Source organism: Triturus cristatus, chromosome 6 (genome assembly GCF_964204655.1).
Source record: "Triturus cristatus chromosome 6, aTriCri1.1, whole genome shotgun sequence".
NCBI classification, from domain to species: Eukaryota; Metazoa; Chordata; class Amphibia; order Caudata; family Salamandridae; genus Triturus; species Triturus cristatus.
Window position 1 is genome coordinate 650,967,583 of NC_140589.1, and position 25,801 is coordinate 650,993,383.

The window sequence follows — 25,801 nt, forward strand, 5'->3', positions numbered from 1 at the left end:
TAAGTTTGTTGAGACACGATTTGTTGTGGAAGCTGAATTGCACTATTTACTACACTCCAAGAATTGTGGAGTTTCAAACCAATGATCATGTTACCTTTAAAATGGTTAATCAAATTCCAGTAATTTATCTGTTTCCTATGATAAGTGAAGAGTTACCCTTGGATCTCAGAAATACATTGAAGTCAAAAGTGTGTGAAATTTCAGTGAATTACATTGGACTCATCAAAGGAGTGAGCCTGATGGTATACAGATAAAGCCAAATGCTGATTACCCAAGAACCCCATAATATAATCTGATCCCTGAAATGGTTGCTGGAATAACTTCAGTATTTGAGGCAAAGATCCAACAGGGTATTCTGAAGAAGGTTATGGGAAGTCCCAATAAATCACCCATTATGGGCTTACAGAAGCCTAGCGATAATTACTGCATAGAGCAAGACCTCTGAAAGATGAACAATATTGCGGGTCCTTGTTGTCCCATGGTACCGAATTCTGCTGTGATTTTATTTCAGATTCCATGTGAGTCTGAGTGGTTTCCTGTCATTGATTCATGCCAGGCCTTCTTCTCCATACACTTGGGCGAGGACAGTGAGTTCCTCTTTGCATTTCAGTTGGGCAGTCATGTTTTGGTATGGTCCCGATCCCACAGGGGTATACGGAGACCCTACCTATTTTTAATCAGGTCCTTAAAACAAATCTGGTGTTCTTGGTTAAGCCATGTAACTCTGACCTGGCGCAATATATTGATGACCTGCTGGTTGTGTCAAACACTCAGGAAGCTTGCAAGATTGACACTATTGCCCTGTTGAACCACTTGGCTAAGAATGGACATAAGGTGTCCTCCAAAAAGTTGCAATACTGTTTTAAATAAGTCTTGTATCTCAGATATCACATGGAGAAAGGAGTCACAGGAAAGAATATTGGTGATTCTGCAAATGAAATCACCAACAACACAGAACAAAGTTAGAATGTTTTTAGTAATGGTGGGCTACCATCAACAGTGGATACCCAGCTTTTTCCTAGTGGCCATGCCTCTACAAAGGCTGACAAACAAAGATGTGTCGGATCTGATACCCTTGGATAATGATTGCTTGGTTGCATTCCTAGAGCTGAGAGAAAGTCTCTGCCGCACCCCGGCACTAGGAATGCCTGAATCCAACAATGTTTTTCTTTTACTTTTCTGCAGTGAGAGGCAGGGCTGCGCTCTCTCAATGCTTACCCAGAAGCATGGAAGTGCCCGTAGATCCGTAGCTTATTTCTATGCTACCCTTAATCCAGGAGTAGCAGCATTGCTATAATTTCTTAGATCTGTGGCCGCTGCCGGTGTCAGCATAGGGAGATGTGAAGGCATTGTTATGGGTCATCCTTTACCTGTGTATGTGCCCCACTCTGTAGAGATACAGTTGACGCATACTTGCACTCAAAACTTAACAAACAGCTGCTTGACCTGTAATGAGATGATCATACTTGCGGCTGAGAATGTTACCTTGAAAAGATATGCTGCTTCAAACCCTGCCACCTTGTTGCCCCCTCCTGAGAACGACAATGATGAGAGTGAAGTGGAGCATGACTGTCTCGATGCTACTGAACTGTGTACAAAGACCAGATATACAAGATGAGCCACTGCCTGAATCTTATTTTTAATTGTTTGTGGACGGCTCATGTTTTTAAAACAATGTCGGAAATTTACAAATTGCCTATGCAGTTTTTACAGTTTGAGGAGTAGTTGAAGCTTTATGGATACAAGGAGTGATTGAATAGAATGCTCTTACTGGAACATGCTGTGTCTCTGACCAGCAAGGAGTGACCAGTATAACTTTGGAGTTGTTTATGACTTAGGACCGTTCTTTTCCCAAAGGGGGTTTATGACCTTTTTAGGGTCACCTATCGAAGATGAAGAGCAAGTTCGAAAGCTCCTTGAAGAATTGCAGATGCCTACGCAGATTGCAGTCGTCAAGTGCGCTGCTCAATGTAAGTAAGGGTGATGATTATGTGACTGATGGCAACAGATATTATTATTATTATTTAAATTATTATTTAAAATCTTATATAGCGCGCAGCTACCCTTGGGCATCCCGGCGCTTGCAAAGTACTTTGCTAACAATGCTTGCACCTTCAATGGTGAATACACTAATGAGGAGATAGACAAGACCAACTACAACCTTTAGTTAGCAACAACTTTTACATGAGAAGAATTCAAAAGGCTTCAGGAAGAAGTATCAGGGGTAGAGCAGCAGAGCTGGGTTAATGCAGGTTGCATCAAGAGGGATGAGGTTGAGATTTGTGTTTCAGGAGATCGAAGACCGGTTTTGCCAAACAGAGTTTTCCCCCCAAATGACTAGGCATTATCATGGCCCGACTCATGTAGGGAGGGATTCCGTGGTCAGGTTGTTCAGGCCGACTCGGCTTAATCCAAGGTTTAGGCTGAATCATAGTGCCACAGATTAATTGTGTGTTAACAGAACAATATAGGGAAAAGAACTGCAGTGACATTGAGTGCCACAGGGAGATCAGGTGGTCCTTTCAACAGGATGCAGTTGGATTTCATTGAGATACCCATGTGCAATGAGTTGAGGTACTTCCTGATTGTTGTGTGTATTTTGGCACAATGGGTTGAGGCATAGTCAATTAGGATGAATGGCAATATCACAGTAGCAAAGTTGCCTTGAGGAAGTTAATATATAGGTTTGGCTTTCCGACTTCTCTGGAATAAGACAGAGGCAAACACTTCAACAATGAAATATTGAGGATGCTGTGTGCAACTTTACAAGGTCAACAGACATGAGTCTTCAGGTCTGGTGGAGCAGGTCAATGGGACTTTGAAATCCAGACTTTCAAAATTGTGTGCTTCAACATCTTTGAAACGTTCTGATGCTTTGCCGCTTGTGTTGATGAGTCTATGCAGCATACCTAATCGTAAAACAGGATTGTACCCCAGTGAAATCATCATGGGCAGCCCAATGAGATTGACAGTTGCACCTGCAGATGTACTTGTGAACGTTACTGATGATCTGATACTTGACTACTGCTAAGGACTGGCTGACGTAGTTCTGTGTTTCATCAGGTTAAAGCCGCCAAACCTCTGCCATATCAGGAGCAGTGGCATGATCTTAGTGTAGGAGACTGGGTTTGGTAAAAAAGCACATGTGAAAGAGTTGCTTGGAACCCCGCTGGTGTGATCCTTTGCAGGTAATTTTGGTCATGACACTTGCTGTGAAGTGCGGCGGTCTGTCTAACTGAGTGCATCCTGCCCTATCTCATCGAGTTCCGTGTCCCCTTGATGATTTAACAGCACCTCTTCCAGATGTGCCGGTGGTGGTTGAGAGACCACAGCATCAGGAAAGTCAAGCTGTAGGGGACCAGCAAGAATCTGCAACAGAACTTGTTTGGCCTGAGAGGGTCTTGCAGTGCCTGTAGCTGTAGCCAGAGATTCTATTCCTCTGGTTGTGACCAAACCAGACTCTGACCCTGGCAAAGGGCCTAGAGCTGTAAAACCGCATGTGGCAGCAGAAGAGCATTGGCTGAGAAGACAGAATAGAGGGAGAGAGAGTGGGCTCTAGGCTATTTCAGAAGATCTGGGGACTCTGATCTGAGAGATGTAGGAGGTGAGAGGACTGCACTCAGAATATCAAAACAAACTCTAGTGCCCTGTTGGAGGTTTTCTTTCCCTGGATGCACTTACTTTGCTGCAAATAATATAGGAAGAGAATTCTGGGTTAATGGTAAAGATTCATTTGAAACTCTGGGAACTTGATCTTCAGTTTGATCCTATTTTTAACTTTCTTTGTTGCTGAGATTAACTGCCACATGCATCAACAGAAGGAATTGCCATTCCTAAATAGCGATTTTTAAGGAATCACAATTCCTTATGCATGTAGGAATCGATAAATAAATTGCGATTCTCAAACATTACCTAATAGCGATTCGCAAATTGCGAATCGCTATTAGGTAATGTCACTTTATTCATTTCTATGGGCCCATAGGAATGAATGGGAGTGCATTCGCAATTTGCGATTACCAAATTGGTAATTGCAAATTGCAAATGCGATTCCAAGGCTGACAGGAGGCCTAAGGCCCCCCTGATGCACCCCCCCCAAAAAAGGTAAGTATGCACAAGTGCAGCACACAGATGCACTTTTGTGCATTTTTCAAAGTATGCCCAAATTACCATCAACTTCAAGTTGATGGTAATTAGCGTTTCCTAAATGCACAGTTTGCATTGAGGAAAGGCTTGATGCATCACAATTAGGGGATCACAAATTGCGATTCCCTAAATGCATTCACAATTTAGGTGATCACAATAAATTGCGGTTACTAATTTGCGAATTCAAAGCCTTTGATGCATCGGAAAAGGCCTTTTTATGGTCGCAAACAGGCCGAATCTCCGAATCGCCACGTGTGCGACCAGAAAAAAGCTTGATGCATGTGGCCCTAAGTGCCTTGAGCCTTCTTATCCTGGATGTGATTGAATTTCCTTCGCTGGATGCGAGTAAATTCTCTGTGTTAGTAAATGAACTGAGACATTTTATTCTGGAACTGATTGCAAATTAACTTGAACCATTCCTTATCAGAAGACATTTAAATAGTGAATGAATGAATGAATAGAGATTTATATAGCGCATAGTTACCCTCGGGCATCCCAGCGCTTTATCCAGGGTGACAACCGTAAGAAGTGGACAGTTTCAACAGCATCAGGCAGGAAAGAGATAAGTTTTCAAAAATTTACGGAAACGTAAGATGCACCTTTCTGAGCGCAAACTCAGGGGGAGTCTATTCCACAAGGTGGCTATGTTGACCGAATATCTTCGCCCACCCGCCCTCGCCCTTTTGACCCTGGGGACCAAAAGAAGATGTTTTTGGTCAGATCGCAAGGCCCTAGTGGCTTTGTAAGGTACAACTAGATTCCGCAGGATCGGAGGCCCCTTCCCCTGTAGAATCTTGTGTGCAGTGCAAAGAGCCTTGAATTTGACCCTTTCCCGCACCGGAAGCCAGTGCAGGGCCTTCAGTGCCGGTCTGGCTGACTGCCTCCTTGGTGTGTTCATAAGCAGCATAGCGGCGGCGTTTTGAACTTGTTGGAGTTTATTCAACGTGGCTTCAGGGGCACCTAGGAAAAGAATATTACTGTAATCTAATCTAGATACAATAAGCCCCTGAATAAGTAGCTTCCTAGATGTCCAAGGTAGCAGGGGGAGAACTTTCCGAACTGAACGAAGAAGACCAAAACATACTCCTGCCGTTTTTTTTTGCTTCGGTTCTGAAAGAAAGATCTTGTTCAAGCCAGATCCCCAGGCTTTTGATCTCCTCTTTAGGGCTCGGCAAAGCTCCCAGACAAGTGGACCAGCTAGTCAGAGGAAGAGAAGGAGTTTTGTGTCCTATCAGTATCGGTTCAGTCTTTGAACCGTTCAGCTTTAACGCTGATTCGCACATCCAGGTGTGAACTTTGGACATGCAGGAGTGAAGCGAGTCGGTGTTGTCCACAAGTTGGGATAGGGTGACCACCAGTTGCGTATCGTCCGCATAGCTGATGATTTTAATACCAAATGGGGCCACCACATCCTCCAGGGGGGCCATATATATGTTAAACAATGTGGTGCTCAGGGAAGAGCCCTGTGGCACCCCACACTGGAGGGGGATAGACACCGACCGTTCACTACCTTCCCAAACCTGATACGTCCGATCACAAAGAAATGACCTAAGCCATGTCAGAGCCACACCTGCAACACCTATATCTGCCAGCCGTTGGATCAACACTTGATGGTTCACCGTGTCGAACGCCGCACTGAGGTCCAGGAGGATCACTGCCACTGACCCTCCTGAATCCAAAATGCTCCTAGCCTCCTCAACGACTGCCATAAGAGCGGTGTCAGTGCCCTGACCTGGCCGGAATCCGGTTTGGGAGCCTCGCAACAAGCCATTGGACTCCAGGAAGTGTGACAACTGCCGATTCACCAGCCTTTCAGCGATCTTACCGAGACAGGGAAGCAGGGAAATAGGCCTGAAATTTGCCATATCAGAAGGATCTAAATTTGTTTTTTTCAAAAGAGCCTTCACCACTGCTCTCTTCCAGCTCGGTGGAACCGTGCCCTGAGCAAAAGATGCATTAATGAGGTCCGCCACCGGCGCCGCAACAGTGGTTGCTACCTGTTTCAAAAACCTCATAGGGACCGGGTCCCTAGGGGAACCACTTTTCAACGAGACCAGTTCCTTCCGGACCTTCTCAACTAAGACTGGCCCAAAAGTATCTAAATGAACAGAGGCTCCTTGAGATTGATTACCTATATCAATACTCTGGCCAACCTGTGGTAAGGCGCTGAGAATATTGACTATTTTCATATTAAAATAGTTTGCCAGCTCCTTACATTTCTCACCTGGGTTGTCATGGGTAACCAGAGGATCGGGGACTTTAAGGAGTTCCTTTACCACTCTAAAAGTTTCTCTAGAGGAATTCACAGATCTTTCTATTCTCTCCTCAAAGAATTGGGCCTTGGCATGGCGAAGAGCAGATTTGTATGCCCTGATTGCCGCGCGATACTCCTCACGCCTAGCCTCTGCCCCTTCCTTTCTCCATGCCCTCTCCAACCTCTTGCAACCCCTCCTGAGCGATCTCAAATCAGCAGTATACCATGGAGCGGAAACCGACCTCTTCTCCCTTATTAACATCCTCTTTTTGGAATGATAGCATCGAGAGAGTTGGTCAGCCACTGGTTGATATTTGCGTCTGCGCATGCCGGGTCCGCAACTGGAGAAGGACACATACCTTCAAGAATAGTGGTCCAGCTGTCCATCGAAAGCCTAGACCAGGCTCTCTCCAGAGTATGAACCTTTGGGAGGGAGATCGCTATTCGCTCCACTTGCCAGATGAAAAGCACCAGGAAGTGATCTGACCATGGAAGAGGAAGAGGGGGCATAGATCTGAGATGGGGCATGTTTAAAAAAATGGGGTCCAACAAATAACCCTTGATGTGCGTGGCTCCCGTGTTAGCTAAACTCAGCTCATAAGCTTTAAGATCACCCATCAAGTCTGCCGCTATAAGATCTGCCGAGTCATTAAAATGTAGATTAAAATTTCCTAACACTAAGAAGTGGGCCGTGGAGGCGGCCAAAGGCATGATTGCCTCCACAAGTGAACTAACAAAATTTCCCACACAGCCTGGAGGGCGGTAGACCAATAGGCCTGACACCGACAGCGTAGGTGAGATCCGTAGGGAAAACTGACAGCTCTCACAGTCTAACACCCCTCCGAGCTGAGCCCTGCACACGAAAGTATCTCTATAGATAATGGCAATGCTGCCCCCTCGCCCCACAGGTCTATCAAGATGGTAAATTAGAAAGCCTGGGGGGAGGGCTCGAACAATATCCACTCCTGCACAAGACGTAATCCAGGTTTCCGTCAAAAACAGAATATCTAAACTACGGTCTTGAATAAGAAAATTAATTTCTAAAGAATGACGAGGGAGGGATCTACAATTCAACAGAGCCATAGACAGGGCATTCCAGCCATTTGCTGACTGAGTCGACTGACAAATTCTACAGCCCGAAAACAGTTTTAAGCCTTTATGGATATACTTACATAATATATCTTTCGAGGGGCGTAATGAGAGGATGTCCTCACGGGAATAAGAAGTCCTTGTTTCCGACACTTTTGCCAAGGGACCTGGCCCTAAGCCCGGCTGGGCCCGGACGGGCACAGACGGGCTGGACTCTGGCGTGACTCCGGCGGTGATCCGGCGTCCCCGCTGCGTGTGTCCGCTGCGCGTCTGCATGACCTCCTTAAAAGAGGTCAAGCGTCCTTGTGACGCTACACCGTCCAATCGGATGGCGCCTCCAGCCGTCCTACACTCCCCTAAGATGGCCGCCAAAGTCGTGAGTAACAGGGAAAGGACCCGCAAAAGCGCGGTGAACTCACAATTATTGTGCAGGTAAGAGGCCACAGAATAAAAACAAGGACAAAAAGGAACCTAAAATAAAATAAATACAAAACGGGCAATTGTTTAAAAAACGCTTAACAGGCGGAGAGACACAACAGCCAGCGCTGCGCGCTCTGACCCCTCCAAACAAATCGGTCAATCCACTGGCAAGGCTGACCCTGAGGCTTACCCTCCTTAAGAGAGGTCAAGCGTCCTTGTGACGCTACACCGTCCAATCGGATGGCGCCTCCAGCCGTCCTACACTCCCCTAAGATGGCCGCCAAAGTTGCGAGACTTTGTATGAGAAGCAAGAAGAATACCGAGGCCCGAGTCAGCTGATAACGTGCAAGGTTGTCATTTAGAAGAACATGGAGTAAGGTTAAGGAAGTCTCATGAAGATTTTGCAAATAATCAAGTTACTGCATAAACTCTGTTTTTTTTAGTTTCACAAGTGTAAATCGACAGAGAGGACTCTGTTGATGGAAAGTAATGGAAGCAAATCCTAATATTATTAGACACAGGTACATAATTGCAGGCACACTAACAGTAGTTGTAGTGCTGATTATTTTGCTTGTAGGTTTATATCCATCTACATCTAATTTAGTAGAGTTTAAGGGCCTGATTTAGATCTTGTCAGTACGACTGCTGTCCCTCCGTGAAGGCTGTTTCCAATACTCCATTAAGTTGGTGGTATTCCGCCTGCCATATTTAGATGTGTTTGGCTGACCTGCCACCAACGCAGCAGAGTTCCCTTCTGTGTGAGTCCTTGGTGGAGTGGAGACTAGTAGTACAACCTATTATTGTGACAATACACAAATATGTTGTGTTTGCTCCAAAATTCATTGTAGGGAATATGTTTTTTTAGTACATATTGCATGCCACACAGACAACATACACACACTGTTGAATTTTCATTTGGCATCATGGTGCAGTTGAAGCAGTTGAAGCAGCAAAGGGGTGGCTGTACAATGGGGTTCAAGATGATAACAGAAGTGGGAAACAGTAACACAGGTGAGTTCCTACCTCATTTCCTTTGATTTTGCCAACTTAAAGAAGGAGGTATTCCCGCTGCAGTTGCCTCGATGGAATGCCACATCATGATTAGCTCAGTGGTGTTCTTGGCTGGTTCGTCACCGACAGCCGCTTCTGCCTATGCCACCGACACGGTTGAAAATTCCTGGCAGAGTTGGAGGGACTCTGGCGGTATTTCATCTATGCATCCACCAACATCTAAATCGGGTGGGCAGACTGCGAAGTAGGCTGATGGTGAATCCATTGAAAAATCAACAGAGGAACCATTTCAGCCAAAATCTAAATCAAAACTTAAGTCTGCAAGTAATCCCAAACCCTCATGTCTTCTAACAGAAGTTGAGAAGAAATTTTTATATTTGGTTGAATAGAGGAGGAGGAATTTGGAATCTAAGTCAAAAACAGACAAAAATATTAAGAATGAACATAAGCGAACTAAGGAGGAAATACAATATTCACTGCCAGGAAATCAGGCTACATTAACTCTAGAATAGAAACATAAAAGGTAATTATGTATATCTCTAGAGAGGTCTTCATTTGACAATCATTTTGTGGAATAGAGTGAGTGTGACCATATTTTTGAAGTTATGGTAAATTTGAATTATTTGTTGGTGATCCTGTTGTTACTGGAGTTTATTATATTTGTGGAGGACATGCTTAATTCACATTGCCCAGAGGCTGGTCTGATACTTGCTACCTAGGTGTAGTTTTCCCAAAGATTTATCATGTGGAACATCTCATTGATCCTGTGTGAAGAATTCCAGGCCTAAGCGAGGTGTTAATGCTGGAGAAGTAGTGGGAGATCTTTGTAGTGTGATGATTCCATCTGTGGGGTTGATTTTGAATGACATCAAGATTAATCCACTGTAGTGGATAAGTTGGCTACTAGTACAGCTGGAGTTTTATTGGTTACAGATAGTGAAATGGTGGCTATCGGGTGTATGGTTTTGCAGACACACCTTCTGTTAGACATCGTGCATGCAAAAGAGGGCAGAGTCTGTCAGATGTTAAAGGTCCAACAAGGCTGCGCCTACATTCTGGATAAGAGTAAGAATTTGAAGAAGTTTATTAAGAATGTTCCAAACTTGCACAAAGGTTTGCAGGAGTGGGAAGCCACAGATGCTTGGGAAGCCATTGGAAATAGATTTTCTGCAGTAGGCAAATTGTTTTGAAATCTGGAAGCGGAATTGTGGGTGCTATTGTGAAACCTCTTGTGATAATTGCCTTTTGTCTAATATTCCTAGTTGTGCTCTTTAAGGGATATAAGTGCATGAAAGTCAGAATGGAGTGAAGAGATAGAGAGTGGATGTGGATTTAGAGGAGAGTCAGGGTAACTATTATGATGACATGAAACATTTGGAAGAATCTAGCAGGAAAATGTTGAAATACACAAGGTGTTAGCTGACCCATCTTATAAGATCAGATCTTAATTTGTGATGGCTTGATTCGCCATCATAGAGGGGACTGGAGCAGCATAATTTTTGGCTACGCCATTTTATTTTTTGACCATGCCATATATAAGTAAACATGCTCTCATGTATTTTTTTGATGTAAAATCATTAACGTAATATAGTGCACTTGAAACATTGTAGAAAGTGCATTTACTGTATAATCTTAACATTTATATGAGTGTGCATACTAATATTTTCCTTACAGTGTCATTGGATTGCAGTGCTTATATACAGATATATCTGCATTTGGGTGGTTTGAACAATATTTATGAACTCCTAAATAACAGGTATTCCTTTGAACAGTAAATACGAAATAGGTCGCACACTGCTCGTCATACCAGCAAATAGCCCCATAGAACTCTGGATAATGTAGTGGCAGCGGTGAGTACGCCTATGCCACGAGTATGTCACTGTTATGCCATCCCTGGACACGTGTTTCGAGGTAATTGCCTCTCGTCAGCAGGGAGCAGGTAAGTATGTGGGGTGCCGAATAGACTGCCAAAATATCAAAGGTATAGTACCTCTCACGGCGCGCAGGTGCGGAACCAAGGCTCGTCAGCCCAAGTCGCTCGAGAGAGCTTAAATGCAAATACGAAATAGGTCGCACACTGCTCGTCATACCAGCAAATAGCCCCATAGAACTCTGGATAATGTAGTGGCAGCGGTGAGTACGCCTATGCCACGAGTATGTCACTGTTATGCCATCCCTGGACACGTGTTTCGAGGTAATTGCCACTCGTCAGCAGGGAGCAGGTAAGTATGCGGGGTGCCGAATAGACTGCCAAAATATCAAAGGTATAGTACCTCTCACGGCGCGCAGGTGCGGAACCAAGGCTCGTCAGCCCAAGTCGCTCGAGAGAGCTTAAATGCAAATACGAAATAGGTCGCACACTGCTCGTCATACCAGCAAATAGCCCCATAGAACTCTGGATAATGTAGTGGCAGTGGTGAGTACGCCTATGCCACGAGTATGTCACTGTTATGCCATCCCTGGACACGTGTTTCGAGGTAATTGCCTCTCGTCAGCAGGGAGCAGGTAAGTATGTGGGGTGCCGAATAGACTGCCAAAATATCAAAGGTATAGTACCTCTCACGGCGCGCAGGTGCGGAACCAAGGCTCGTCAGCCCAAGTCGCTCGAGAGAGCTTAAATGCAAATACGAAATAGGTCGCACACTGCTCGTCATACCAGCAAATAGCCCCATAGAACTCTGGATAATGTAGTGGCAGCGGTGAGTACGCCTATGCCACGAGTATGTCACTGTTATGCCATCCCTGGACACGTGTTTCGAGGTAATTGCCTCTCGTCAGCAGGGAGCAGGTAAGTATGTGGGGTGCCGAATAGACTGCCAAAATATCAAAGGTATAGTACCTCTCACGGCGCGCAGGTGCGGAACCAAGGCTCGTCAGCCCAAGTCGCTCGAGAGAGCTTAAATGCAAATACGAAATAGGTCGCACACTGCTCGTCATACCAGCAAATAGCCCCATAGAACTCTGGATAATGTAGTGGCAGTGGTGAGTACACCTATGCCACGAGTATGTCACTGTTATGCCATCCCTGGACACGTGTTTCGAGGTAATTGCCTCTCGTCAGCAGGGAGCAGGTAAGTATGTGGGGTGCCGAATAGACTGCCAAAATATCAAAGGTATAGTACCTCTCACGGCGCGCAGGTGCGGAACCAAGGCTCGTCAGCCCAAGTCGCTCGAGAGAGCTTAAATGCAAATACGAAATAGGTCGCACACTGCTCGTCATACCAGCAAATAGCCCCATAGAACTCTGGATAATGTAGTGGCAGCGGTGAGTACGCCTATGCCACGAGTATGTCACTGTTATGCCATCCCTGGACACGTGTTTCGAGGTAATTGCCTCTCGTCAGCAGGGAGCAGGTAAGTATGTGGGGTGCCGAATAGACTGCCAAAATATCAAAGGTATAGTACCTCTCACGGCGCGCAGGTGCGGAACCAAGGCTCGTCAGCCCAAGTCGCTCGAGAGAGCTTAAATGCAAATACGAAATAGGTCGCACACTGCTCGTCATACCAGCAAATAGCCCCATAGAACTCTGGATAATGTAGTGGCAGCGGTGAGTACGCCTATGCCACGAGTATGTCACTGTTATGCCATCCCTGGACACGTGTTTCGAGGTAATTGCCTCTCGTCAGCAGGGAGCAGGTAAGTATGTGGGGTGCCGAATAGACTGACAAAATATCAAAGGTATAGTACCTCTCACGGCGCGCAGGTGCGGAACCAAGGCTCGTCAGCCCAAGTCGCTCGAGAGAGCTTAAATGCAAATACGAAATAGGTCGCACACTGCTCGTCATACCAGCAAATAGCCCCATAGAACTCTGGATAATGTAGTGGCAGCGGTGAGTACGCCTATGCCACGAGTATGTCACTGTTATGCCATCCCTGGACACGTGTTTCGAGGTAATTGCCTCTCGTCAGCAGGGAGCAGGTAAGTATGTGGGGTGCCGAATAGACTGCCAAAATATCAAAGGTATAGTACCTCTCACGGCGCGCAGGTGCGGAACCAAGGCTCGTCAGCCCAAGTCGCTCGAGAGAGCTTAAATGCAAATACGAAATAGGTCGCACACTGCTCGTCATACCAGCAAATAGCCCCATAGAACTCTGGATAATGTAGTGGCAGCGGTGAGTACGCCTATGCCACGAGTATGTCACTGTTATGCCATCCCTGGACACGTGTTTCGAGGTAATTGCCTCTCGTCAGCAGGGAGCAGGTAAGTATGTGGGGTGCCGAATAGACTGCCAAAATATCAAAGGTATAGTACCTCTCACGGCGCGCAGGTGCGGAACCAAGGCTCGTCAGCCCAAGTCGCTCGAGAGAGCTTAAATGCAAATACGAAATAGGTCGCACACTGCTCGTCATACCAGCAAATAGCCCCATAGAACTCTGGATAATGTAGTGGCAGCGGTGAGTACGCCTATGCCACGAGTATGTCACTGTTATGCCATCCCTGGACACGTGTTTCGAGGTAATTGCCTCTCGTCAGCAGGGAGCAGGTAAGTATGTGGGGTGCCGAATAGACTGCCAAAATATCAAAGGTATAGTACCTCTCACGGCGCGCAGGTGCGGAACCAAGGCTCGTCAGCCCAAGTCGCTCGAGAGAGCTTAAATGCAAATACGAAATAGGTCGCACACTGCTCGTCATACCAGCAAATAGCCCCATAGAACTCTGGATAATGTAGTGGCAGCGGTGAGTACGCCTATGCCACGAGTATGTCACTGTTATGCCATCCATGGACACGTGTTTCGAGGTAATTGCCTCTCGTCAGCAGGGAGCAGGTAAGTATGTGGGGTGCCGAATAGACTGCCAAAATATCAAAGGTATAGTACCTCTCACAGCGCGCAGGTGCGGAACCAAGGCTCGTCAGCCCAAGTCGCTCGAGAGAGCTTAAATGTAAATACGAAATAGGTCGCACACTGCTCGTCATACCAGCAAATAGCCCCATAGAACTCTGGATAATGTAGTGGCAGCGGTGAGTACGCCTATGCCACGAGTATGTCACTGTTATGCCATCCCTGGACACGTGTTTCGAGGTAATTGCCTCTCGTCAGCAGGGAGCAGGTAAGTATGTGGGGTGCCGAATAGACTGCCAAAATATCAAAGGTATAGTACCTCTCACGGCGCGCAGGTGCGGAACCAAGGCTCGTCAGCCCAAGTCGCTCGAGAGAGCTTAAATGCAAATACGAAATAGGTCGCACACTGCTCGTCATACCAGCAAATAGCCCCATAGAACTCTGGATAATGTAGTGGCAGCGGTGAGTACGCCTATGCCACGAGTATGTCACTGTTATGCCATCCCTGGACACGTGTTTCGAGGTAATTGCCTCTCGTCAGCAGGGAGCAGGTAAGTATGTGGGGTGCCGAATAGACTGCCAAAATATCAAAGGTATAGTACCTCTCACGGCGCGCAGGTGCGGAACCAAGGCTCGTCAGCCCAAGTCGCTCGAGAGAGCTTAAATGCAAATACGAAATAGGTCGCACACTGCTCGTCATACCAGCAAATAGCCCCATAGAACTCTGGATAATGTAGTGGCAGCGGTGAGTACGCCTATGCCACGAGTATGTCACTGTTATGCCATCCCTGGACACGTGTTTCGAGGTAATTGCCTCTCGTCAGCAGGGAGCAGGTAAGTATGTGGGGTGCCGAATAGACTGCCAAAATATCAAAGGTATAGTACCTCTCACGGCGCGCAGGTGCGGAACCAAGGCTCGTCAGCCCAAGTCGCTTGAGAGAGCTTAAATGCAAATACGAAATAGGTCGCACACTGCTCGTCATACCAGCAAATAGCCCCATAGAACTCTGGATAATGTAGTGGCAGCGGTGAGTACGCCTATGCCACGAGTATGTCACTGTTATGCCATCCCTGGACACGTGTTTCGAGGTAATTGCCTCTCGTCAGCAGGGAGCAGGTAAGTATGTGGGGTGCCGAATAGACTGCCAAAATATCAAAGGTATAGTACCTCTCACGGCACGCAGGTGCGGAACCAAGGCTCGTCAGCCCAAGTCCCTCGAGAGAGCTTAAATGCAAATACGAAATAGGTCGCACACTGCTCGTCATACCAGCAAATAGCCCCATAGAACTCTGGATAATGTAGTGGCAGCGGTGAGTACGCCTATGCCACGAGTATGTCACTGTTATGCCATCCCTGGACACGTGTTTCGAGGTAATTGCCTCTCGTCAGCAGGGAGCAGGTAAGTATGTGGGGTGCCGAATAGACTGCCAAAATATCAAAGGTATAGTACCTCTCACGGCGCGCAGGTGCGGAACCAAGGCTCGTCAGCCCAAGTCGCTCGAGAGAGCTTAAATGCAAATACGAAATAGGTCGCACACTGCTCGTCATACCAGCAAATAGCCCCATAGAACTCTGGATAATGTAGTGGCAGCGGTGAGTACGCCTATGCCACGAGTATGTCACTGGTATGCCATCCCTGGACACGTGTTTCGAGGTAATTGCCTCTCGTCAGCAGGGAGCAGGTAAGTATGTGGGGTGCCGAATAGACTGCCAAAATATCAAAGGTATAGTACCTCTCACGGCGCGCAGGTGCGGAACCAAGGCTCGTCAGCCCAAGTCGCTCGAGAGAGCTTAAATGCAAATACGAAATAGGTCGCACACTGCTCGTCATACCAGCAAATAGCCCCATAGAACTCTGGATAATGTAGTGGCAGCGGTGAGTACGCCTATGCCACGAGTATGTCACTGTTATGCCATCCCTGGACATGTGTTTCGAGGTAATTGCCTCTCGTCAGCAGGGAGCAGGTAAGTATGTGGGGTGCCGAATAGACTGCCAAAATATCAAAGGTATAGTACCTCTCACGGCGCGCAGGTGCGGAACCAAGGCTCGTCAGCCCAAGTCGCTCGAGAGAGCTTAAATGCAAATACGAAATAGGTCGCACACTGCTCGTCATACCAGCAAATAGCCCCATAGAACTCTGGATAATGTAGTGGCAGCGGTGAGTACGCCTATGCCACGAGTATGTCACTGTTATGCCATCCCTGGACACGTGTTTCGAGGTAATTGCCTCTCGTCAGCAGGGAGCAGGTAAGTATGTGGGGTGCCGAACAGACTGCCAAAATATCAAAGGTATAGTACCTCTCACGGCGCGCAGGTGCGGAACCAAGGCTCGTCAGCCGAAGTCGCTCGAGAGAGCTTAAATGCAAATACGAAATAGGTCGCACACTGCTCGTCATACCAGCAAATAGCCCCATAGAACTCTGGATAATGTAGTGGCAGCGGTGAGTACGCCTATGCCACGAGTATGTCACTGTTATGCCATCCCTGGACACGTGTTTCGAGGTAATTGCCTCTCGTCAGCAGGGAGCAGGTAAGTATGTGGGGTGCCGAATAGACTGCCAAAATATCAAAGGTATAGTACCTCTCACGGCGCGCAGGTGCGGAACCAAGGCTCGTCAGCCCAAGTCGCTCGAGAGAGCTTAAATGCAAATACGAAATAGGTCGCACACTGCTCGTCATACCAGCAAATAGCCCCATAGAACTCTGGATAATGTAGTGGCAGCGGTGAGTACGCCTATGCCACGAGTATGTCACTGTTATGCCATCCCTGGACACAGGTTTCGAGGTAATTGCCTCTCGTCAGCAGGGAGCAGGTAAGTATGTGGGGTGCCGAATAGACTGCCAAAATATCAAAGGTATAGTACCTCTCATGGCGCGCAGGTGCGGAACCAAGGCTCGTCAGCCCAAGTCGCTCGAGAGAGCTTAAATGCAAATACGAAATAGGTCGCACACTGCTCGTCATACCAGCAAATAGCCCCATAGAACTCTGGATAATGTAGTGGCAGCGGTGAGTACGCCTATGCCACGAGTATGTCACTGTTATGCCATCCCTGGACACGTGTTTCGAGGTAATTGCCTCTCGTCAGCAGGGAGCAGGTAAGTATGTGGGGTGCCGAATAGACTGCCAAAATATCAAAGGTATAGTACCTCTCATGGCGCGCAGGTGCGGAACCAAGGCTCGTCAGCCCAAGTCGCTCGAGAGAGCTTAAATGCAAATACGAAATAGGTCGCACACTGCTCGTCATACCAGCAAATAGCCCCATAGAACTCTGGATAATGTAGTGGCAGCGGTGAGTACGCCTATGCCACGAGTATGTCACTGTTATGCCATCCCTGGACACGTGTTTCGAGGTAATTGCCTCTCGTCAGCAGGGAGCAGGTAAGTATGTGGGGTGCCGAATAGACTGCCAAAATATCAAAGGTATAGTACCTCTCACGGCGCGCAGGTGCGGAACCAAGGCTCGTCAGCCCAAGTCGCTCGAGAGAGCTTAAATGCAAATACGAAATAGGTCGCACACTGCTCGTCATACCAGCAAATAGCCCCATAGAACTCTGGATAATGTAGTGGCAGCGGTGAGTACGCCTATGCCACGAGTATGTCACTGTTATGCCATCCCTGGACACGTGTTTCGAGGTAATTGCCTCTCGTCAGCAGGGAGCAGGTAAGTATGTGGGGTGCCGAATAGACTGCCAAAATATCAAAGGTATAGTACCTCTCACAGCGCGCAGGTGCGGAACCAAGGCTCGTCAGCCCAAGTCGCTCGAGAGAGCTTAAATGCAAATACGAAATAGGTCGCACACTGCTCGTCATACCAGCAAATAGCCCCATAGAACTCTGGATAATGTAGTGGCAGCGGTGAGTACGCCTATGCCACGAGTATGTCACTGTTATGCCATCCCTGGACACGTGTTTCGAGGTAATTGCCTCTCGTCAGCAGGGAGCAGGTAAGTATGTGGGGTGCCGAATAGACTGCCAAAATATCAAAGGTATAGTACCTCTCACGGCGCGCAGGTGCGGAACCAAGGCTCGTCAGCCCAAGTCGCTCGAGAGAGCTTAAATGCAAATACGAAATATGTCGCACACTGCTCGTCATACCAGCAAATAGCCCCATAGAACTCTGGATAATGTAGTGGCAGCGGTGAGTACGCCTATGCCACGAGTATGTCACTGTTATGCCATCCCTGGACACGTGTTTCGAGGTAATTGCCTCTCGTCAGCAGGGAGCAGGTAAGTATGTGGGGTGCCGAATAGACTGCCAAAATATCAAAGGTATAGTACCTCTCACGGCGCGCAGGTGCGGAACCAAGGCTCGTCAGCCCAAGTCGCTCGAGAGAGCTTAAATGCAAATACGAAATAGGTCGCACACTGCTCGTCATACCAGCAAATAGCCCCATAGAACTCTGGATAATGTAGTGGCAGCGGTGAGTACGCCTATGCCACGAGTATGTCACTGTTATGCCATCCCTGGACACGTGTTTCGAGGTAATTGCCTCTCGTCAGCAGGGAGCAGGTAAGTATGTGGGGTGCCGAATAGACTGCCAAAATATCAAAGGTATAGTACCTCTCACGGCGCGCAGGTGCGGAACCAAGGCTCGTCAGCCCAAGTCGCTCGAGAGAGCTTAAATGCAAATACGAAATAGGTCGCACACTGCTCGTCATACCAGCAAATAGCCCCATAGAACTCTGGATAATGTAGTGGCAGCGGTGAGTACGCCTATGCCACGAGTATGTCACTGTTATGCCATCCCTGGACACGTGTTTCGAGGTAATTGCCTCTCGTCAGCAGGGAGCAGGTAAGTATGTGGGGTGCCGAATAGACTGCCAAAATATCAAAGGTATAGTACCTCTCACGGCGCGCAGGTGCGGAACCAAGGCTCGTCAGCCCAAGTCGCTCGAGAGAGCTTAAATGCAAATACGAAATAGGTCGCACACTGCTCGTCATACCAGCAAATAGCCCCATAGAACTCTGGATAATGTAGTGGCAGCGGTGAGTACGCCTATGCCACGAGTATGTCACTGTTATGCCATCCCTGGACACGTGTTTCGAGGTAATTGCCTCTCGTCAGCAGGGAGCAGGTAAGTATGTGGGGTGCCGAATAGACTGCCAAAATATCAAAGGTATAGTACCTCTCACGGCGCGCAGGTGCGGAACCAAGGCTCGTCAGCCCAAGTCGCTCGAGAGAGCTTAAATGCAAATACGAAATAGGTCGCACACTGCTCGTCATACCAGCAAATAGCCCCATAGAACTCTGGATAATGTAGTGGCAGCGGTGAGTACGCCTATGCCACGAGTATGTCACTGTTATGCCATCCCTGGACACGTGTTTCGAGGTAATTGCCTCTCGTCAGCAGGGAGCAGGTAAGTATGTGGGGTGCCGAATAGACTGCCAAAATATCAAAGGTATAGTACCTCTCACGGCGCGCAGGTGCGGAACCAAGGCTCGTCAGCCCAAGTCGCTCGAGAGAGCTTAAATGCAAATACGAAATAGGTCGCACACTGCTCGTCATACCAGCAAATAGCCCCATAGAACTCTGGATAATGTAGTGGCAGCGGTGAGTACGCCTATGCCACGAGTATGTCACTGTTATGCCATCCCTGGACACGTGTTTCGAGGTAATTGCCTCTCGTCAGCAGGGAGCAGGTAAGTATGTGGGGTGCCGAATAGACTGCCAAAATATCAAAGGTATAGTACCTCTCACGGCGCGCAGGTGCAGAACCAAGGCTCGTCAGCCCAAGTCGCTCGAGAGAGCTTAAATGCAAATACGAAATAGGTCGCACACTGCTCGTCATACCAGCAAATAGCCCCATAGAACTCTGGATAATGTAGTGGCAGCGGTGAGTACGCCTATGCCACGAGTATGTCACTGTTATGCCATCCCTGGACACGTGTTTCGAGGTAATTGCCTCTCGTCAGCAGGGAGCAGGTAAGTATGTGGGGTGCCGAATAGACTGCCAAAATATCAAAGGTATAGTACCTCTCACGGCGCGCAGGTGCGGAACCAAGGCTCGTCAGCCCAAGTCGCTCGAGAGAGCTTAAATGCAAATACGAAATAGGTCGCACACTGCTCGTCATACCAGCAAATAGCCCCATAGAACTCTGGATAATGTAGTGGCAGCGGTGAGTACGCCTATGCCACGAGTATGTCACTGTTATGCCATCCCTGGACACGTGTTTCGAGGTAATTGCCTCTCGTCAGCAGGGAGCAGGTAAGTATGTGGGGTGCCGAATAGACTGCCAAAATATCAAAGGTATAGTACCTCTCACGGCGCGCAGGTGCGGAACCAAGGCTCGTCAGCCCAAGTCGCTCGAGAGAGCTTAAATGCAAATACGAAATAGGTCGCACACTGCTCGTCATACCAGCAAATAGCCCCATAGAACTCTGGATAATGTAGTGGCAGCGGTGAGTACGCCTATGCCACGAGTATGTCACTGTTATGCCATCCCTGGACACGTGTTTCGAGGTAATTGCCTCTCGTCAGCAGGGAGCAGGTAAGTATGTGGGGTGCCGAATAGACTGCCAAAATATCAAAGGTATAGTACCTCTCACGGCGCGCAGGTGCGGAACCAAGGCTCGTCAGCCCAAGTCGCTCGAGAGAGCTTAAATGCAAATACGAAATATGTCGCACACTGCTCGTCATACCAGCAAATAGCCCCATAGAACTCTGGATAATGTAGTGGCAGCGGTGAGTACGCCTATGCCACGAGTATGTCACTGTTATGCCATCCCTGGACACGTGTTTCGAGGTAATTGCCTCTCGTCAGCAGGGAGCAGGTAAGTATGTGGGGTGCCGAATAGACTGCCAAAATATCAAAGGTATAGTACCTCTCACGGCGCGCAGGTGCGGAACCAAGGCTCGTCAGCCCAAGTCGCTCGAGAGAGCTTAAATGCAAATACGAAATAGGTCGCACACTGCTCGTCATACCAGCAAATAGCCCCATAGAACTCTGGATAATGTAGTGGCAGCGGTGAGTACGCCTATGCCACGAGTATGTCACTGTTATGCCATCCCTGGACACGTGTTTCGAGGTAATTGCCTCTCGTCAGCAGGGAGCAGGTAAGTATGTGGGGTGCCGAATAGACTGCCAAAATATCAAAGGTATAGTACCTCTCACGGCGCGCAGGTGCGGAACCAAGGCTCGTCAGCCCAAGTCGCTCGAGAGAGCTTAAATGCAAATACGAAATAGGTCGCACACTGCTCGTCATACCAGCAAATAGCCCCATAGAACTCTGGATAATGTAGTGGCAGCGGTGAGTACGCCTATGCCACGAGTATGTCACTGTTATGCCATCCCTGGACACGTGTTTCGAGGTAATTGCCTCTCGTCAGCAGGGAGCAGGTAAGTATGTGGGGTGCCGAATAGACTGCCAAAATATCAAAGGTATAGTACCTCTCACGGCGCGCAGGTGCCGAAGCAAGGCTCGTCAGCCCAAGTCGCTCGAGAGAGCTTAAATGCAAATACGAAATAGGTCGCACACTGCTCGTCATACCAGCAAATAGCCCCATAGAACTCTGGATAATGTAGTGGCAGCGGTGAGTACGCCTATACCACGAGTATGTCACTGTTATGCCATCCCTGGACACGTGTTTCGAGGTAATTGCCTCTCGTCAGCAGGGAGCAGGTAAGTATGTGGGGTGCCGAATAGACTGCCAAAATATCAAAGGTATAGTACCTCTCACGGCGCGCAGGTGCGGAACCAAGGCTCGTCAGCCCAAGTCGCTCGAGAGAGCTTAAATGCAAATACGAAATAGGTCGCACACTGCTCGTCATACCAGCAAATAGCCCCATAGAACTCTGGATAATGTAGTGGCAGCGGTGAGTACGCCTATGCCACGAGTATGTCACTGTTATGCCATCCCTGGACACGTGTTTCGAGGTAATTGCCTCTCGTCAGCAGGGAGCAGGTAAGTATGTGGGGTGCCGAATAGACTGCCAAAATATCAAAGGTATAGTACCTCTCACGGCGCGCAGGTGCGGAACCAAGGCTCGTCAGCCCAAGTCGCTCGAGAGAGCTTAAATGCAAATACGAAATAGGTCGCACACTGCTCGTCATACCAGCAAATAGCCCCATAGAACTCTGGATAATGTAGTGGCAGCGGTGAGTACGCCTATGCCACGAGTATGTCACTGTTATGCCATCCCTGGACACGTGTTTCGAGGTAATTGCCTCTCGTCAGCAGGGAGCAGGTAAGTATGTGGGGTGCCGAATAGACTGCCAAAATATCAAAGGTATAGTACCTCTCACGGCGCGCAGGTGCGGAACCAAGGCTCGTCAGCCCAAGTCGCTCGAGAGAGCTTAAATGCAAATACGAAATAGGTCGCACACTGCTCGTCATACCAGCAAATAGCCCCATAGAACTCTGGATAATGTAGTGGCAGCGGTGAGTACGCCTATGCCACGAGTATGTCACTGTTATGCCATCCCTGGACACGTGTTTCGAGGTAATTGCCTCTCGTCAGCAGGGAGCAGGTAAGTATGTGGGGTGCCGAATAGACTGCCAAAATATCAAAGGTATAGTACCTCTCACGGCGCGCAGGTGCGGAACCAAGGCTCGTCAGCCCAAGTCGCTCGAGAGAGCTTAAATGCAAATACGAAATAGGTCGCACACTGCTCGTCATACCAGCAAATAGCCCCATAGAACTCTGGATAATGTAGTGGCAGCGGTGAGTACGCCTATGCCACGAGTATGTCACTGTTATGCCATCCCTGGACACGTGTTTCGAGGTAATTGCCTCTCGTCAGCAGGGAGCAGGTAAGTATGTGGGGTGCCGAATAGACTGCCAAAATATCAAAGGTATAGTACCTCTCACGGCGCGCAGGTGCGGAACCAAGGCTCGTCAGCCCAAGTCGCTCGAGAGAGCTTAAATGCAAATACGAAATAGGTCGCACACTGCTCGTCAGGGACCATTTTCATTGGGGGAACACGACTGGTAGGTGTAGCAGTGTGCGACCAATCTGGTTTAACTTTATATTCAGGCTCCCTTGAGCCGGTGGAGTCGACGGACTCATGGTTACGCACCTGCGCGCTACGAGAGGTACTAGACCTGATAACGATTTTAGCAGCTTACACAGCAACCCCACACATTTTCCTACTCCCTGCTGACGAGAGGCAACTACCTCGAAACACGTGTCCAGGGATGGCACACGCCACGCATACTTGCATTCACACTCGAGCATAGGTGTATCCGCCGACGCTGACCTTCAGGGACCATTTTCATTGGGGGAACACGACTGGTAGGTGTAGCAGTGTGCGACCAATCTGGTTTAACTTTATATTCAGGCTCCCTTGAGCCGGTGGAGTCGACGGACTCATGGTTACGCACCTGCGCGCTACGAGAGGTACTAGACCTGATAACGATTTTAGCAGCTTACACAGCAACCCCACACATTTTCCTACTCCCTGCTGACGAGAGGCAACTACCTCGAAACACGTGTCCAGGGATGGCACACGCCACGCATACTTGCATTCACACTCGAGCATAGGTGTATCCGCCGACGCTGACCTTCAGGGACCATTTTCATTGGGGGAACACGACTGGTAGGTGTAGCAGTGTGCGACCAATCTGGTTTAACTTTATATTCAGGCTCCCTTGAGCCGGTGGAGTCGACGGACTCATGGTTACGCACCTGCGCGCTACGAGAGGTACTAGACCTGATAACGATTTTAGCAGCTTACACAGCAACCCCACACATTTTCCTACTCCCTGCTGACGAGAGGCAACTACCTCGAAACACGTGTCCGGGGATGGCACACGCCACGCATACTTGCATTCACACTCGAGCATAGGTGTATCCGCCGACGCTGACCTTCAGGGACGATTTTCATTGGGGGAACACGACTGGTAGGTGTAGCAGTGTGCGACCAATCTGGTTTAACTTTATATTCAGGCTCCCTTGAGCCGGTGGAGTCGACGGACTCATGGTTACGCACCTGCGCGCTACGAGAGGTACTAGACCTGATAACGATTTTAGCAGCTTACACAGCAACCCCACACATTTTCCTACTCCCTGCTGACGAGAGGCAACTACCTCGAAACACGTGTCCAGGGATGGCACACGCCACGCATACTTGCATTCACACTCGAGCATAGGTGTATCCGCCGACGCTGACCTTCAGGGACCATTTTCATTGGGGGAACACGACTGGTAGGTGTAGCAGTGTGCGACCAATCTGGTTTAACTTTATATTCAGGCTCCCTTGAGCCGGTGGAGTCGACGGACTCATGGTTACGCACCTGCGCGCTACGAGAGGTACTAGACCTGATAACGATTTTAGCAGCTTACACAGCAACCCCACACATTTTCCTACTCCCTGCTGATGAGAGGCAACTACCTCGAAACACGTGTCCAGGGATGGCACACGCCACGCATACTTGCATTCACACTCGAGCATAGGTGTATCCGCCGACGCTGACCTTCAGGGACCATTTTCATTGGGGGAACACGACTGGTAGGTGTAGCAGTGTGCGACCAATCTGGTTTAACTTTATATTCAGGCTCCCTTGAGCCGGTGGAGTCGACGGACTCATGGTTACGCACCTGCGCGCTACGAGAGGTACTAGACCTGATAACGATTTTAGCAGCTTACACAGCAACCCCACACATTTTCCTACTCCCTGCTGACGAGAGGCAACTACCTCGAAACACGTGTCCAGGGATGGCACACGCCACGCATACTTGCATTCACACTCGAGCATAGGTGTATCCGCCGACGCTGACCTTCAGGGACCATTTTCATTGGGGGAACACGACTGGTAGGTGTAGCAGTGTGCGACCAATCTGGTTTTCCTTTGAACAGTAGCCTGCCTTTATTTTATAACTTTATATGTATCGACAACCATGCATTTAAACATGTACTGAGATGCTTGCCACGTTAATTTGATCAAAGGCCTAAACATTTGAATCTTAATGTTAACCTTCGATGTGAAAGTTTGCTTGGGTTGCAATGTTTTTCTTCTTCTTGCAGATACGTTCATATGATGTCATAGTTAGAGAAAGGCACATTGGTAATGAGAGATAGTGAGTCTCAGGAGGACTACTTTTGCCAAGGACAATAGGCACTAACAAGCAAAAGGGGGATCATTGTTCGTGGTGTATCTGATGACAAAAGGAATCCAAGGACGTTCTAATGTGCAGATCAGAAGAAGAGGGTTTCAAGTGTATTTGCCAAAGTTTTACAGTGAGAAGGTGGACAAGCAATAAGACACATGATATGAGATTCTCACATGTTCTTTGTTTGTTTAATAGATGATCACACCTTAGTTTCAGTCAGATTCCCTTTAGACTCAGATGAGTACAGACCCCTTTGTTACATTTCTGTTTTGTGGCATTATGCTATGCAATACTACTGATTTTGGAGAACGTCTACAGAAGTATCTGCAAAGCTGACACCTTCCTGCTTTACTGGATCTACTTAGGATTTCCGCAATTAGTTGTGCTTAGTTTAGGGTTAGTTGAGGTAATTTCGATGTACCCATTGTGGGAAGGTGGAATATTAGTAGGGGTAAGTATGCGCCTACCCCGAGCAATAAGGTCACGCAAGTAATATAAGGTCCAGGCAAGGTCTCAATAAATGATGCCATTGCTCAATCCTTGGTAGCTGGCAATGAACAAGCAGGCTTAACTTAGGAGACAGGTGTGTGAAGCATTTAAAAACACCAATCAATTAAATAAGTAAGACACAATGTGCAATAAAAATCCCCAATGATTCATAAAAATAGGAAATATTTTTATGATTGAAATGACATAAAAATGACAAAAATGCAACATAGGGAAGTGAATAAATGAATATTTGAAGAATAAACCCTTTTTGAGTACTTAAAAACATATATTGCCAACTTGGAACATCTAGTCCTGCTTGACCAGGACAAAGTCAAAGATTGAAGCTGACCGTGAAAGAGTCCTGGTCAGATACACTAAGCGGGAAACCCTGACCACCTTCGCACTTAGAAACTTTTCTGGAAGATTTTCTCTCGCCGTCGATTTGAGTCAATGACAGCGGCTTGGCTCAACAAGAGCCTTTGTATAATCCTGGAAGTCTTGAGCTCCATAGCTTTTAGTGGGGTAGATCCAGGCTGGGTTGCGGTTTGACGTT